Below are 16,030 nucleotides of genomic sequence, written 5' to 3' on the forward strand. Positions count from 1 at the left end.
GTAGGTTCATTATATTTATTTACAGCTGCATTTATTGAAGTTAGCCTCATTTATTAAGAATTCTGATGATGTACAGACAACTGAGGTGTGTCAGATGGACATCTGGTATGTTTTGGATGACACTGGATACAAATAGCTTATATACAAATATTAGATCTGAAGATGGAATACAAGTAGTTAGAAAATGCTTGAAAGTGACTATGGCAACTGATTTTGTATGTGAATTAAGTTTTGCTTGAATCATTTGTTTGTATTTTCTGGTGAAATATATAGACAAAAATTTGACACACTAATGGGAATGCATTTTACACTCCCATGTGCACATTTATTTATGGCAGTGGTTGAAGAAAAATATATTTATTTTCATCATTCTTTTTTCAAACACAGATTTTATATTATTTTAAGTATGCAGATGACTTACTTTTTAATGCAAAGGATCTCTAGATAATGCCTAGAAGTTTATGGAGGAGTTGTATCAGAAAAGATTGAGTTTGAATTTTGAATGTAATATACATCAACATAAAATTTACTTTTTTTTACTCTTATAGGACAATCTAATGCTAATATAAAAAGTGTACTATACAGGAACTAGGCAGACAAAATGTACCATTACATACCGCTTCATGTCATCCCCCCTCCTACTGTCACAGCTGTCCTATATGGGGATTTGGTTAGAGCTAGAAAAAGTATGTAGTGAACGGGTTGATTTTTTCGAATGAACCTGAAAAAACAAATTTGAGCGGAAAATATGCAAAGATATTATTAGAAGTGTCTATAATTGATTAAATTTTTTTTTTTTTTTTTTTTTTCAAACAATCTTTATTGAATTTTTGATATACAACAACAAACAAACTTAAAACAACTGGAATTAGGTAGAATATAAGTATATATGAGCAATATAATAACACATTCCTACATCTACAAAAAGGCAACAACTCTAAAAATACCTATATACATAGTGCCATACAGCTCTAAATGCTAAGGTATGCATCCTATATCTGTTTGCCCATGAGTTAATAGAAAAAAAAAAGAAAAAAAAAGGGGAAGAAAGAATAAAAACTTGTTCCAAAAGACTTCTTAGATATTTTAGCATGGTAACTTCAGCTAATATCTAGTATTGAAAAAATAAGGTTCCATAGGTGTTTGAATTCCATTTTTTTACGAGGGTTGATAATAATCAATTTTGAGAAGTTATGTATGTAACTGCCATTTTCTGAAGCTCTCCCAAGATAGCTTTGAGCGATCCATCAATGTTTGGTAATATAAAATTTAATCAACAGACATATAATAATCAGGCTTTTAAACTTAAGGGGTGGCATATTAATACGGGTAATATGGAGTAGCGCCATTTCCCAAGATAGTGTTGATTTGTGATAGCCCATTTTATCCAATCTAACCTTGAGGGAGCACCATAGGTTATATACTTGCAATACCACAGAATATGTATAATATCTGCATGTGGATGTGGGCAACAGGGGCATGATGTGGAAATAGAGGCATTGAATTTGTTTAGGTGGGTTGGGGTAAGATATAGATTATTTATAATCATAAATTGAGTGTAAGTAAATTTCTTGAAGGGGGAGTATTTAAGCGTAAGGATTATCGATTCTTTCTTCTGTTGAAGAGATAAATTGGGACCTTGTTTGTTCCAATAGTCAGCAAAGGTAACCGTCCCGTAAGGTATGTGGAGAATGCTTTGTATGAAATGGAGAGCATATGTTTCTTGACACTTAAGTTTAAGAGCAGTGGAGTGATAATATTGATTTCAGTTTCTGTTTTGTGTTGATTTATAAGGAGGGGTGAAAAGAGATCTCTTAGCTGCCTCAAAATGATAGTATAGGCTTTAGACAACGATAAAGTTCCTCTAAGCTCATTTAGAGGTAGATGTTGGAATTTGAGTATATCCCATATCGTGTAACTTTTGATCATAGGGAATCTGTTTAGGTTCAGCATTTGGCCTCCCATTGTAATGTTAGGGTTTAAATGAATAGGCTGTAATAGTGGTAGGGCATCGGATAGGCCTATCTGGTTGAAGAGTTCCTGAAAGTCTTCAATTAGGTCCTTAAGAATTTTATGAATTTTCATTTTCTTAATTGAAGCTCTCGTAAGGAAAGGCAGAGATTTGGGATTCATATTTTTATTGATAGCATATTTATGCCATACCTTGGTCCAGATAGGGGACCATAGCATGGATTCAGTGGCATAGTTGGCTATGTTAAGAATTCTATTAGCCGGGATAATTCTATAGTATAGAATGAGATTTGGTAAGGCCATACCTCCTTTCTGTTTGGGAGCTATGAGTTTACAGTACGACATTCTAACTGATTTTGGATGCCAGATGAACTTTCCAATCTCTTTCTGGATTTTCTTGATAAGAGTGACTGTAGCTGGGGATAAGGAGGAGTTATATTGATAAAGAATTTTTGGGAGTATATTCATTTTGACAATGGCGATTTTGGAAAGTGTGGAAAGTTTTAGTAGTTGCCAACGTTTCATATCCTGTGTAATAGAGTTCCAAATCCTTGCTAGGTTGGCTTGCATTATAGAGGAATATGAGTCTTCATAAGTAACTCCTAGATACTTGATTGATTGGGAGGTGTGAAAAGGCATGATTGGAAAGAGGTAAGGCTTGTGGGCTGCAGAGTTAATTTGGAAAATATGGGACTTATTAGTATTGATTTTATAGTCTGAGAATGCTGCAAAGGTATCTATGGAGTCTACTAACTTTACTGCATTATTAGAAGGATACATGAAATATAGGTTAAGGTCATCAGCAAAGGCGGTGAATTTAATATTGAGATTACATAGTTTCGGGGTGGCATAATAGGCTTTCTGTGTAATAAACAGAAGTAGTACTTCAATGTATAGGTTGAACAGTAGTGGAGACAAAGGGCATCCTTGTCTCGTGCCATTGGCTAATTTAATCGGTCTTGAGAGTTTCCTGTTTATGCAAATGTGTGTGTGTGAGCTATTGTATAGGGTCTTTATTAGGGCAATGAATTCAGAGGGGAGACCAAACTTTGAAAGAGTTAGAAATAAGAAGTCCCAGTTGACTCTATCAAAGGCTTTATTTGCGTCAAGTATCAAAGCGTAAATAGGGTCTCGGCTCTGTTTAGATAATTGCATCATTGATTCTAGTATTAAGGTGTTGTCCCATGTGTGTCTATTGCTCATAAATCCAGTTTGCTCTGGAGAGATCAGATCATTCAGCACATCTTTCAATCTAGCAGCTAGAATCGAGGATAAGATTTTAATATCCACGTTTATAAGTGATATTGGTCTATAGTTATTAGGATTGTATCATCTTTTGAAGATTTGGGAATTAGGATAGTTTTGATAGATTAATGTATGGATCCTTAATGCCATTGTCAGCTATGGATTTAAACAGGTCTAGTAAGATAGGAGCTAGGGTAGCTTTATATGATTTATAGAACTCAGATGGGAAGCCATCGGGACCCGGGGCCTTTCCTGCTTTCAGTTTGTCAATAGATTCTAAAATTTCAGTAATATTGAATTGGGCTCTAAGTTTATCTTTCTGTGGTTCAGTGATCTTTGGAAAGTCAATCATATCTAAAAAATTTTTCATCTCTTCTTTGGAGGCCGTGCGACTGGAGGTAGAGTAGATCTCCGAATATATTTGGTGAAAAATGTGCAAGATATGTTCATCCGATCTATAAATTTGATTTTCATACTGAATACAAGAAATTTTTGGGGACCTAGGTGCGTTCGAAATGATTCTCGCCAGTGCTTTGGAGGGGGTCTGAATGTGCTCTGAGAATTTCGCTATATATTTAAATTCCCAAAAAGATAGATTAGATTGGTGGTGTTCAAATAGTTCTTTTTGTTTAGTTAATAGTTTCTTTTCTACGGTCTCAGAGTATCCATCTAGCAGTTTATAATTGATTAAATTTGAAAACTGGACAACATTTTTTAGTGAATGTCTTTATTGGAATGGAGAGTATAATGCCACTTCCGGACAATATGATAGAGCAAATCAGTAGGTGTACTGCTTTGTAACAGAAAAATAGGGTGGTAACAGAATAATGCAGGTAGACATGTTTGGCGATTTTTGCAGAGATGCCGAGTTAAAGTCTTTGGACATAGTTATCAGTTTCTTCTAGAAGAGGTAAGAATTTGAGAGAGTATTTAGTTAAAGGTAATAGAACTCACCAAATAAAAATAGGCAAGCATATAATAGATGTAGTTAGTACATTTAATTGTGGTAATTATACTATATGCCTATTCATAGTTCATAGGTTCGTACTAGGCTATCTGCCCTAAGGCATTTATAAGCCTAGCCAGAGTGTATGTGGCTTACACCACCCCTTAGGATGAGAATACTACGCCCTTCTAGGGTTTAGTTTACTATGCCTCTGTCTAGTAGTGACACAGAGATGACCCCCGGGGTAAACCTACGATCTCCCATCCACTCGTCGAGATTTCTCTTGAATAGAGTCAGTGAGGGGCTCTGCCTAACATGGACTGGGATTCTGTTCCAGAGTGTAGGGAGCCTCTGGGTTATGAATCTGTCCCTCCAGCACGTCCTATTTATTTCTGTGTTGAGGTTTCAGAAAGCCTGAATGTATCAATGGGGAAAAATGTAGATATTAGAAATAAATATACGTGTAATTCAGAAAGGATAATATGTACATTAAAACATTCTTGCAATTTGTTTTATATAGGAGGTAACAATGAAGATTAAAGTAACGATTCAAGAATGCCTTGGTGACATTATAAAGATGGGAAGAGTCCTACAGCAGTGTGCGCATTTGAAAAACACCAAGGGAGATTACAAAACTTTCAAATCACTATTTTAGAACACTTTTTCTTTAGGGAGGAGGTGATAGAGATAAAAATATTTAGTGAAGAAAGATACTCAATTTATTTTAAAAGTTGACACTCTTAAACCATATGGGTTGGATGCAGAATGCTGTTTTAAGAGTTGTCTATGTTTGTTATTGGTTAATTAATGTTGTGTTTTGTGGATGTTAAATTCCTGTGGTCTTAAGTTTTTTTACTCTGTGAAGGCCTGATGTACTAAGTGTAATGTGTGTTTCATGGAATAAAAAGAGGTAACATTTAGTCTCACTGTCATAGTGAATTTTATTTATTTTTTTGTCATGCAACATAGTCCTTTAGTAAGGCCATTCTGTTCAGTATGAGTCAATTTGGATAAAAGCAGCTGTGTACCTCAGAGTATGAGGAAAACCCCACATGGGGGCTGCCTTTATAAAATCTGTAATTCACTCATAAAAAAAAGCAATTCAGGTCTGTACAAACAAATCATTTAAAAGTACAACATGCCCCCATCATGGCCTTATAAAAATGTCCCATGCTGTGTGAAAGCTACTTTCATTATAAAGCTTTCAAAAAAAGGTAAGCTAGAGATGGAATTTTAGTCTCAGAGAAGACTACCTGAAAGAAATGTTATTACTACCTTCAGAATCCTCTTTACTTTAACACATCTAAGGGTGCATAAACTTAACTGTGTATAAAGCCAAGGTCCACTTAGCTGCAAAAAACTTACAAAGTCATTTTGAATTGTATCCCCTACCCCAATAAGGAAATCTTTATGGAAGCAAATTGCCTCATCCATGCTGTTTCCTCCTTTCTGAATGAAGAGAAGGCTGGGAGTACTGGATCAGGTACCGAAACGTGTATTTTAGAAATCACGAAATGCTGAGGCTGCATGAGATTCTTTCCAATACACAACCGCATAAAATTCAAACCACAAGAACACTGCAAAACCTGTACTGCAAATGACACAAGTCTATTCAAATGTGGGAGGGGGCAAAGTTCCATGCCACCACAGCGTTTATGTAATTATTCAAATAGCAAGGCAAGTTTTTCAGTTAAGTTGCAAGGCACAAGAAATGAAATTACTGTCTAACACAAACTCTAGAATTATAGTCCCTGACGTAGAGTACACATTCTGGAGCAAATCTATTTCTGACCTATTACTACAACTCTCTTTTTGAAAACTAATAATGTTTTCTGCATAACTAATTAGTAGGAGTATTTGCAGTTTATCTACTGGACTTGTTTGTAGCTGCACTGAGGGCTCTAAGTGACATCATTTTCATCTGTGTTGCAAAAAAAACTTGGTTAGGGGCAGAAGGCATACTGCTTAAATCGAAAAAGCACACTGAGACAGTGTACTACTTTTGTATTCAAAAAAAAATTGGCTCATGTTTCTCACATGACCATCAAGCCCTTCATTCCCTATTGGTCCATGCGAGATCCAGCATGCAAGGAGACAAGGAGAGTAAAGCAAAGGCCAAGGATTATGACTGACATCCAGTGAAGATTACCCACACAGAGTAGTGGGATGGCTGTGTTAGACTAAGGTGGCTGTGAAGTGCAAGCTTCTACTCTCTCACAGCAAGATGTTGTCCCATTCGATTCTCAGCTAGAGCGTCTTCTGTGTGGAGGCATAGGTGAATGGGCGTGCCTTCGTTGAAGGTTGTGCGTCAGGGCTGGTAACTCGGCACGTAAAAATCCACTACCAAACCGGAGTTCCGCTGTGGCAACTCCTAACCGGGAAAAGCCGAAAAACACAACAACAACTTAGGTTCATAGGTTCATACTAGGCTATCTGTCCTGGGGCATTTATAAGCCTAGCCCGATTGTGTTTGGCTTACGCCACCCTTGATTTGAGTATACTGTGCCCTTTTTAAAGTTTAGTTTACTGTGCCTCTGTCTAACAGTGACACGGAAGTAATCCCCGGTACAAACCTACGATCCCCCATCCACTCATCAAGATTCTTCTTGAAGAGAGTCAGTGAGGTGCTCTGCCTAACATGAATTGGAATTCTACTCCAGAGCGAAGGGAGCCTCTGGGTTATGAATCTGTCCCTCCAGCATGTTCTATTTATTTCTGTGCTGAGGTTCAAGTCCCTCGAGCTCGTGGCTCTAAGGGATTTAGATTTACTGAGCTGGAGCATGTCCATTAATTCTGGGTTGGACAAAGCTTTATATGTCAGGCATAGATTGCCTCAAAGTAGGCGGTATGCAACTGAGTAGAGCTGGAGTTTTTTTAACCGAGCAGCATATGGCATCTGTTTGAGTCCCTTGATCCTCCTGGTGAGGTACTTTTGGGGTCTTTCTAATTGCTGCAGGTGTCGGGTAAGGTACATCCCAAAGGGGGCATTGTATTCTATGATGGGCCTGATGAGGGATGAATAAAGGGGCACGATTACCTCTCTTGATCTAGATGTGAATCCTTTCATGATGAGGTGGGCTATGTAGAAGGTCTTTCTAACCACTTTGGCAATGTGGTTGTCAAAGGAGAGATTGCTATCAACTTGGGTCCCCAGATCCCTAATTACTTTCTCTGTACTTAATGGGTTACCACCTATGTGGTAATTTGTGGGCACATTGTTTTTGCCAAAGGGTATGACTATGCACTTTTTGGCATTTAGCTTTAGACCATGGCTCTGGCACCAGTTATCCGTCTCTGTGAGACCTTTTTGAAGGATGTTTGTGTCAGCTGGAGAGTCGATTATGGCGCCCAGTTTGCAGTCATCTGCGAACTTAGTGAGCCATAGTCCTCCCACACTGGCCTGTATCTCAGAAAAGTAAATGCCGAACAAGAGAGGTCCCAGGACAGAACCTTGTGGGATGCCACTTGTGACCGGTTTCAAGTCTGACATGGCTCCAGCAACTCTGACTCTGTGGGTTCTGTCTTTGAGCCAGTTTGTGACCCATCTTGTGACATAGGGGTTTATATTTAGGCTGGATAGCTTATCTATGATGCCCGAGTGGGGTATTGTGTCAAATGCCTTTGCGAGGTCCAGATAGGCTGTGTGGACTACCTTCCCTTCATCTATGGCCTTGGTGACTGTTTCGAAGAAGTCAACCAGGTTCAAAAGGCAGGATCTGCCCTTGATGAAGCCAAATTGGGTAGGATCTAGTATCTGTAGGTCCCCAATGTCTTTGTTTATGAGTTCCATGATGATCCTCTCCATAGCCTTGCAGACTAGGCTAGTCAGGCTTATGGGGCAATAGTTTCCAGGGTCCGTGAGGCCACCTTTGTGGAGTGGGACCACTGTTGCTGTACGCCATTCTTTGGGCACATATCCTGTAGTGAGGCTGAGATTGTACAGCAGATTTACTTGAGAGATTAGTTCTTCTTGGAGTTCATGTAGGACGCAACCCGGGACACCATCTGGTCCCATGGAAGCAGTGTTTTTTGCTTTGGAGAAAGCGACTTTCACCTGAGCATCAGAGATGTTTGGGAGGCTGCACTCTGCCGGGATAGATACTTGCTCTTTTGGGGGGGGGGGGGAGTTTGCACTGAACCTGTCTGCCAGGATATTGGCGAGGTCTGTGGGTTCAGTGTATTTTTTGTCGTTTAGAATCAACTCAGAACAAGTCTGGAATTGCTTCCCAGGTTCCTAACATAACTGAAAAATGCCTTATGATTGTCCTTAGTGTCCTGTGCAATTTTTGCCTCGAAGCTGGCCTTGGAGGATTTTATGAGGGGTCGTAATTTTTTGCTAGTACTGATCAGAGATGCCTTCCCTTTTAGGGATTTTGCTCTATCATGTAGTAGCTTCCTCCTTCTGTTGTACAGTTTATTTATGGCTGGAGTCCACCAGACTGGACGCCTGCCTTTGGATGATTGGGTCTTGATTTTGTTTGGGATAGCATGATCCATGCATTCCTGGAGATGTCCGTAGAATGCGTTTATACAGGATTCTGCAGTTTGGGCCGTAGTTTCCACTGGCCCTGGGGCCTTGAAGGATTCCACTTTGGTTTTGAGAAGTGTGAACTTCGCTTTTGAGAAGTTTTTCACTGTATTTTTTTGGGCTGGGGGTGGGGTCAGGATGTGGATATCCAGTGAAATTAATTTATGGTCTGATCTTACCAATGAGGGATATACTTCTGGTATGGAGCATAGAGTCCCCATGTTGGTAATGATCAGGTCTAGTATGTTATCCCCTCTTGTGGGAGTGGTGACTAGTTGTTCCATAGCATTTGAGTTTATAAATTCCAGGAACCTTTGGGCTAAGGTGCTGGGGCTTCTGTAATGCTCCCAGTCTATGTTTGGGTAGTTGAAGTCACCCAATATAATGGTGTTCGGAGAGATCTTCATGTTCTCCAATGTTTTCAGGAAAGCCGAGTGGGATTCCTGACTTTGAGAGGGTGGTCTGTAGGATGCTATAAACTGAAAAGCAGTCTTGCCCACTGTCAGTTGCACATGGATGGTCTCCGATACTTCGTGCAATGCCACTAACCTGGAGGTGTGGATATCCTTGATAAATATGGAAACTCCCCCTCCTTTTGTGGTTCGGTGCAGGTTTTGGGGCCGAAAAGCATGATATGAGGTATAACCTGGTAGTGCTGGGGTGCCCTCTGGAGCCTTGAACCAGGTTTCTGTCACTGCACAGATATCGATGTTCTCCATACTGAGGAGAGCTTCGAGTGCGTGCATCCTGAGGTTAAGACTTCTGGCGTTTAGCAGCATTACCCTTAGTTTCTTGTTCCTTGTGCTGTCTATGGAGGTGGGTTTGACTTTTGAGCCTTGCCTAAAAAAGGCACTATGAGGGTGGCAAGAGCCTTTGCCAATATCTGAAAGCCCAGGGGTGACAGGTGCAAGTCGTCCCTAGCGAAGCAACATGGCTTGTCAAGCATGTCATCCCAGGCTGACAGACACTGGATCCCCTTTGAATGACACCAAAATTTTAGCCAATTGTTAAAATCGATCATTTTGTCTTTATACTGTGGCATCATTCTAGGTGAGGGTAAGATGCTGCTCAAGGTCAGGGTCATACCGGCCTGGGCTACATGATCAGAGAGCTCCTCTATATCTCTTTTCATGTAGTCGAGGGAGGTACGTCTCAGGTCATTCACGCCAGCATGTACAATGACTGAGTCATATTTGTATTTGCTTTGGAGTGACCTGAGTGCTTGCATTATGTGGCGGATCCTAGCGCCCAACAGGCAGCTCACTGTGACCTTCTCTTTATTCAGCCTGGTGAGCAGGACGTCAGTGTGTCTGACAATAGAGTCACCTATTACAAGAGTATCAGGTGTGTTATTCAGCCTTAAGGGTTGTGACTGCTTGGCACATTGACTTTGTGTGCTATGTGTTGTACGTGTTTTGTTTTGGGGTAGCGTTTGCTTGGATGTCTGCTTTGGAGGTCTCTGTTGCTTAGGTAGATTTTTATTTAGAGCCACTGAGTATGTTTTTGTGTTTTTATGTGTTTGGTTCGCTGTTGTGGTGGGACTATGTGATACTGGAATTGTGTTGTGTGAGGTTTCCTTCTCATCCTGACTGGTTACACCAGTTTTGAGATGAGAGAGCTCAGCCTCCAGTTTGGCTTTATGGTTGCATCTCTCACATATATTTGAACCTGTTTGGAGGAGGAGAGGGTTGTCCATGTACATGAGACAGTTGTAACATTGCCTCAAAATTCCCATATTCACCAGCAGTACTGGAGAGGAAACTATTGACTGACCTTTGGACATGCTAGAGTAATATAGGGAACTGAATTAAAAATAGACCAATAGGGGACAAGGTAATCGTAGAGAGTATAAGAGTAAGTAGTGCTTATGGTTTATTAGTGCTAACTTGTAAGATTACTTATTTGGACCAATGAGGGGCCTTAGAATGAGAATATGGTGTTTAATTTGAGAGATAGAGCAGTTCTAAGGGAAAAAGTGAAGAGCAGACTTTGTGGAGCCAGGAATAGTTTAAACCCAATTAGGCGGTGCTGCCTGATGTTGTGCTATGCACAAAAACACGCAAAACCGCATGTTCCAGCTCTCCATAATCGGATAAAGCATGAGCTACACTGCCAGGCCTTCCCCACACAGTGTTCCTGTGGAAGGAGGATGCGAGCTTCCATCCCCAGGGATGTGTGAGCTAGTGTCGGCTACTTGCTTCCATTCTTCTGTTCCTGGCTTCTCCTGATAACCAAACCCTAGTCATCTAGGGTGTAGACTGGACCAGTCCAAAGCATGGAGCTGTCTACAGCCTATGAATATTTTCCCTGCCTTGCAACACAACAGACAGCATAATAACTGTCAAAAATGTATAGTGATGTACATATAAAACAGACATGTGACTGCCATAAACAGAAAGTGGGGAAAAAACTTTACAGATCTTAAAGGTCTACAATAAGTCCACATCTCAAATGATACAAATTTAAAACTCCTGAAAGAGTTAGATGTCAAATATGACAAGCTAGACCACCCCAGTGGAAACTATGAAGGGGATCTCAAAAGAAGCAAGAAGAAGCATTAGTCACAACTTGTTAGAATGGTCACTCACTCGCTTGCTCAGAAAAGTTTCTTGGTCACTGTGGATGGAGAAGCACTACAGACTATTTTGTGGAGTAAACTGTATTCAATACTACTTGACTGCATGAGCTATGTCAGACTCGGACACAGACAACCAGTAAATACAAACACCTTAACATCAGAAGAAAACAATGAAATGACAAATTACAATGAATTCCCACTCTGCCTAAAGTTCTTGTTACTGACAATATGGCATTAAGCAACCAAGAAGAAGGAAGTTACGTTGTAAAAATTTAGTGCACTATTCCATCCTCCTCAACAATGCTGGTCTGACAAGATACACTAACAACATTTCACCAGATAAAGCTTACAACACCCTCTTATCATTTACTCACTGCCTAGTATAAGAGAAGTGTATTTGTTATTTCTTCCTTGCATTCTTTTGGTCTGGTACCTGTTGACAGTAAAACAATGTAAACATTAAGCACATCAAAGCCAGAGTGTACAAATCTCTCTCTCTTGCTTAGGATTAGGTACAGTTCTTATTCCCATGGAAATGCAAATCTGAGAACTGACAATGTCTACATGAGATCAGCTATCCTAAACATTTGATGCAGTGCATATACCACAAGAACTTCCAGGCATAAACCTCCACTTTGTTCTCCAACTTTCCATTATTACATCACTGTCTCACTTAATAACACTACCCTTTTCACTCTCACTACATCTGGAGAGATGCCAAAAAACATGAAATGTTTAAGACCAAACAAGGTGCTGAAAATCTGTGCATCTGATGCTGTCACAACTACTGAAAAGTTTTTAAAAACTCTCACTTTTTAACAGAAGAGTATCCTGATTGCAAAGAAAAAAAGAGAAAACAGTTCCATATAGCAGTATGCAGATGAAAATTAAAGGTGGCAGTTGTAATGGCACCTTAGGTAGTGTGTCACAGGAAGCAGTTGACTGTCTTACCTCCAGAAGTGAAATGCATGCAAAGGGCTGCACGGGCTGCAAGGGCTTGTGGGTGTTGGACTCAGGCTTCTTGGGGTGAGGCTGCAAGTCAAAAAATGTCAGCACTAACAAGGGAAATATACTTTGTGACTTCTGGTACAAAAACAGGACTAGAGATATGTGTTTTACTACTTCAGCTGTTATTAATGCATGCCAGTCTTAACAATCTAGTTATGCACTTTTAGCAGGGCAGTTTAACCACCACATCAGCCAACAAAGTAAAACTGACTCATTGAAATACAGACCTATGACAGTTATAAAAACAAATAAATAAAACAGTGCATCAGAACAGAACATTTACGATATTTTAAATAACTTTCATTTTTTTTTAAATATATTATTTTATAAACAATGTGGCCAATTAAAGTGTTTCATAGTTTGGACATGCAGAAATGTATTAGTCATACAATGTTGTTGTTGTGTCTTTCGGCTTTTCCCGGTTAGGGGTCGCCACAGTGGAACTCCGGTCCGCTAATGATTGGCAGTGGATTATTACGTGCCGAGTTGCCAGCTCTGACGCACAACCTTCAACGAAGGTACGCCCATTCACGCATATCTCCACACAGAAGATGCTCTAGCTGAGAATCGAACGGGACAACGTCTTACTGTGAGGCGACAACCACAGCACCACCACCGCAGTCATACAATAAGGTATAAAAATGAATAGTCTTTTTTTCTAGTAAGAATTCTGACAAATGGACTTGGTTCCATTAAAAAAGAGGTAAAGAAAAAGTATATTGTTAAACATTTTAAAAACGAGCAAAATTGAGAGGGTAGTATATTCAATTTTTTTTTGCATTTTAAAGAATTTAAATGAAATGTAGGGCCTTTCGCGACTCAAACATTAGTGAAGTCTTACAAAGAAGAGGAGGAAGTTCTGAATATTTTAGAACAAACCATATACAGCACTTGATAGCTCAGCAAGGCACACTCCTGAAACTACCGGAGGCAGCTGCCTGATGGTTCTCTGCCTAAACATACAAATGCTGCCAAGATGGTTCCATTTCCTGATGTGGGCTGGATTTGAAATCAAATACATAAGAATGTCAATGTAGGGTGGGGAGAATTAATGCCCAGTCCAATTTCTTCTTGTAATTAATACAGTTTTTACATTTACTTTAAATTACACCAAGGAAAATGTATGTCCAGTCTTTGTTAAATATTCCACACGCTACTAAGCATGCATAGATTTTCCACTGAGGCCAAAGCACGTGCCAGGACTGTGACCTTTTGAAAGGATAACTGCAGAGTTCTTCACCCTCTAAAAATAGCAAACCAAGCAGTCATTTCTACATTGGATGCCCATGAACCAATATGGCATGTCATTCTTCTGAATGGCTAGAAGGAATCAACAGCAAACAAGCCTGGTGAGGCAGAGGAGATATGTTACTTGCTGGGGGTGGGTGACACCTGTCACAACTGATCTAAAGTCAGTTATGAGTTCAATCTTCCTCTAAAGGCAAGTTTCAAAATATGTATGAAACATGTCTAAAATAGCAATGTAAGGTGGACAGGACACTTTTTGAGCATCCCACCTGTTTAAACAGTAAGACAGTCCATCAGTTACAGGGATAGGCCAAGAAACATTTTTGTGACACAATCAGCCACCTAAAATAACGTGGGCATTTATGGTTCAGCCCGCAATGGTGACAGAAGTACAACACTTGAAGATTGCATCAGTGTGACACACTAAATGACATCATTACTTGTATCAGCACAAAAGTTACCTGTGGGACTAGAACCTATAACTTTCTGACCTGACCATTTAGTCTTAGAGGTAGGCATAAAGTCTAAGGAAATCAGTGACAATAAGTACAGAAGCCACAAACATATAGTTTACTTTTATTTGTATGACATGAACATGCAACAAGCATGTTTCTTTGTGTTAAGTAACAACTAGACAGGAATTGTTGCCCTATTTTTTTTTTTTTTTGCATTAGTATACATTACAGTAGGTTGTTAAAACAGAAGTTCACTTCTGAAACACCATTAAGCAAGCTCCTAAAGGCAATTAAAAGAAAGTTCTGAGGAAGCTGGTTTTTCAGGAGGCCTTGCAAAATGAAACCGAGTGATTGGTGGACAATCGATATAGGCTATTTACTTTCTAACCATGGTGCTGAATTCTGCACAGCCTGCAAGAGTCTGAAACAGCACTGAAAATGCAAATTTAGTTATACTGCTGGATGGATAAAAGGGGGGGGGGTAATTACATAGCTTGGGTTTTCCATTATTAAGAAATGAAAACATCAATTATACCCAAAGCTTTCAATAAATTCCATTATGATGCACTGATTCTGTTTTAGCTAATTAACATCAAAATATTTAAAAATACATCACTTGTACATTTTATATATAATATGACATTGATTATATTTAAAAAAGCAGGTCTGTTATTTTATTTTTTCTTCACAGTGGCTAGATCAGTTTCTATTTGTATTCATAAAACAACTTACTGTTTGATTTCTAAATGTTTAAAATGTAATCATACAGCTGTAAACAAGTCAGGATGAATAATATATACTGCTAAACAATAAACAGCTACCTATACTGTTATGAAATGGCTACTGAAAAAGAAAAAAAACAAACATACATTGTGAAGTGAATTACATGGTCATTTAACTAAGCAAATAAAACAAGAATCATGCACAAGGATTTTTTTTTATAACTAGTAATGAAATCAGGCTTCCGTCTATTGTGGGGTTTTCTATTAGTCATCAGAAACAGAGGTTTCTGTGAAAAGCTGCTTCTGGACATAAACACACACTGACCAAGGCCTGCACAGCCATCATGCATTGAGAAGCTGGTCAGATGTAGGAAATACAATGCCATTAAGAACAAGACATGAAAATGTTTTGACTTGAAGACTGCAGCAATATGCTAGCTGTAGGCTCACAGTGTAGCTCTTACCAGCTGCAGTGCATTTTAAACACCTTCCTGCAACCTAAGGCTGCGGTGATAGAACAGACTAGCAGTAGTAACACATCAGAACAGCTACTGGATACACATGAACTAATGCTATTCAAAAAAAAAAATTTAAATACTGAAGACAGACAATACTTACTCCAAGGTCAACCCGGGAATTCTTAGTCTTTCCCGCTGGGCTTTCATGTCTGCAGTATGTTACCACCCTATTGTAACCATGACACAATTCACTGCCAGCATCTTGGTGCCGACACAGCCAAAATGAACTACTCTAAAGGAATGGACTAACGATCTCTCTAGGGGAGGGGGGTTGCAAGTTTGGGTCTTTCCACCTCTAGCTGTCAGCAAAGCAAATTAGCGGTGTTACGGAGGAAACACAAATGAAAGCTGTAATTCCAAACAGAATTAAAGCCGGGACTGAAAGAATCAGGGCTGAAGGGAGGGGGAGGCAAAAATCATTACAGCATACACGTCAAGCAATTTGGGTTTATTATAAATTCCAGCCATCTCACTGGCACGCAAATGCTTCACCTTAGACAAATGAAAAGTCCTTGTTATCACATGGACTGACAGCACTCAGGAGGACAGTTAGAACAGGGAGCTCTCATAGTCTGTGTTTCATAGCCACCTTCAAATGTACACTTCTTTTATTCAGTAATAATCACTCTCAACTGGAGCTCTGTCATGCATGCATTTTCTTATTTCCTGTTCAATCACACTTGCAAGTAAATATGTATTGATAGTTCCTGATTAAAAAAAGATATATTTAACAAAGCCAGATAAACAATGTCATACTGTATGCAAATACTAACATCACAGGTCTGCACAATGCGGAATCTCTCACGAACGC

The sequence above is a fragment of the Protopterus annectens genome, chromosome 2.part2, assembly GCF_019279795.1.
Source record: "Protopterus annectens isolate FY-2018-M chromosome 2.part2, PAN1.0, whole genome shotgun sequence".
Lineage (NCBI taxonomy): Eukaryota > Metazoa > Chordata > Ceratodontiformes > Protopteridae > Protopterus > Protopterus annectens.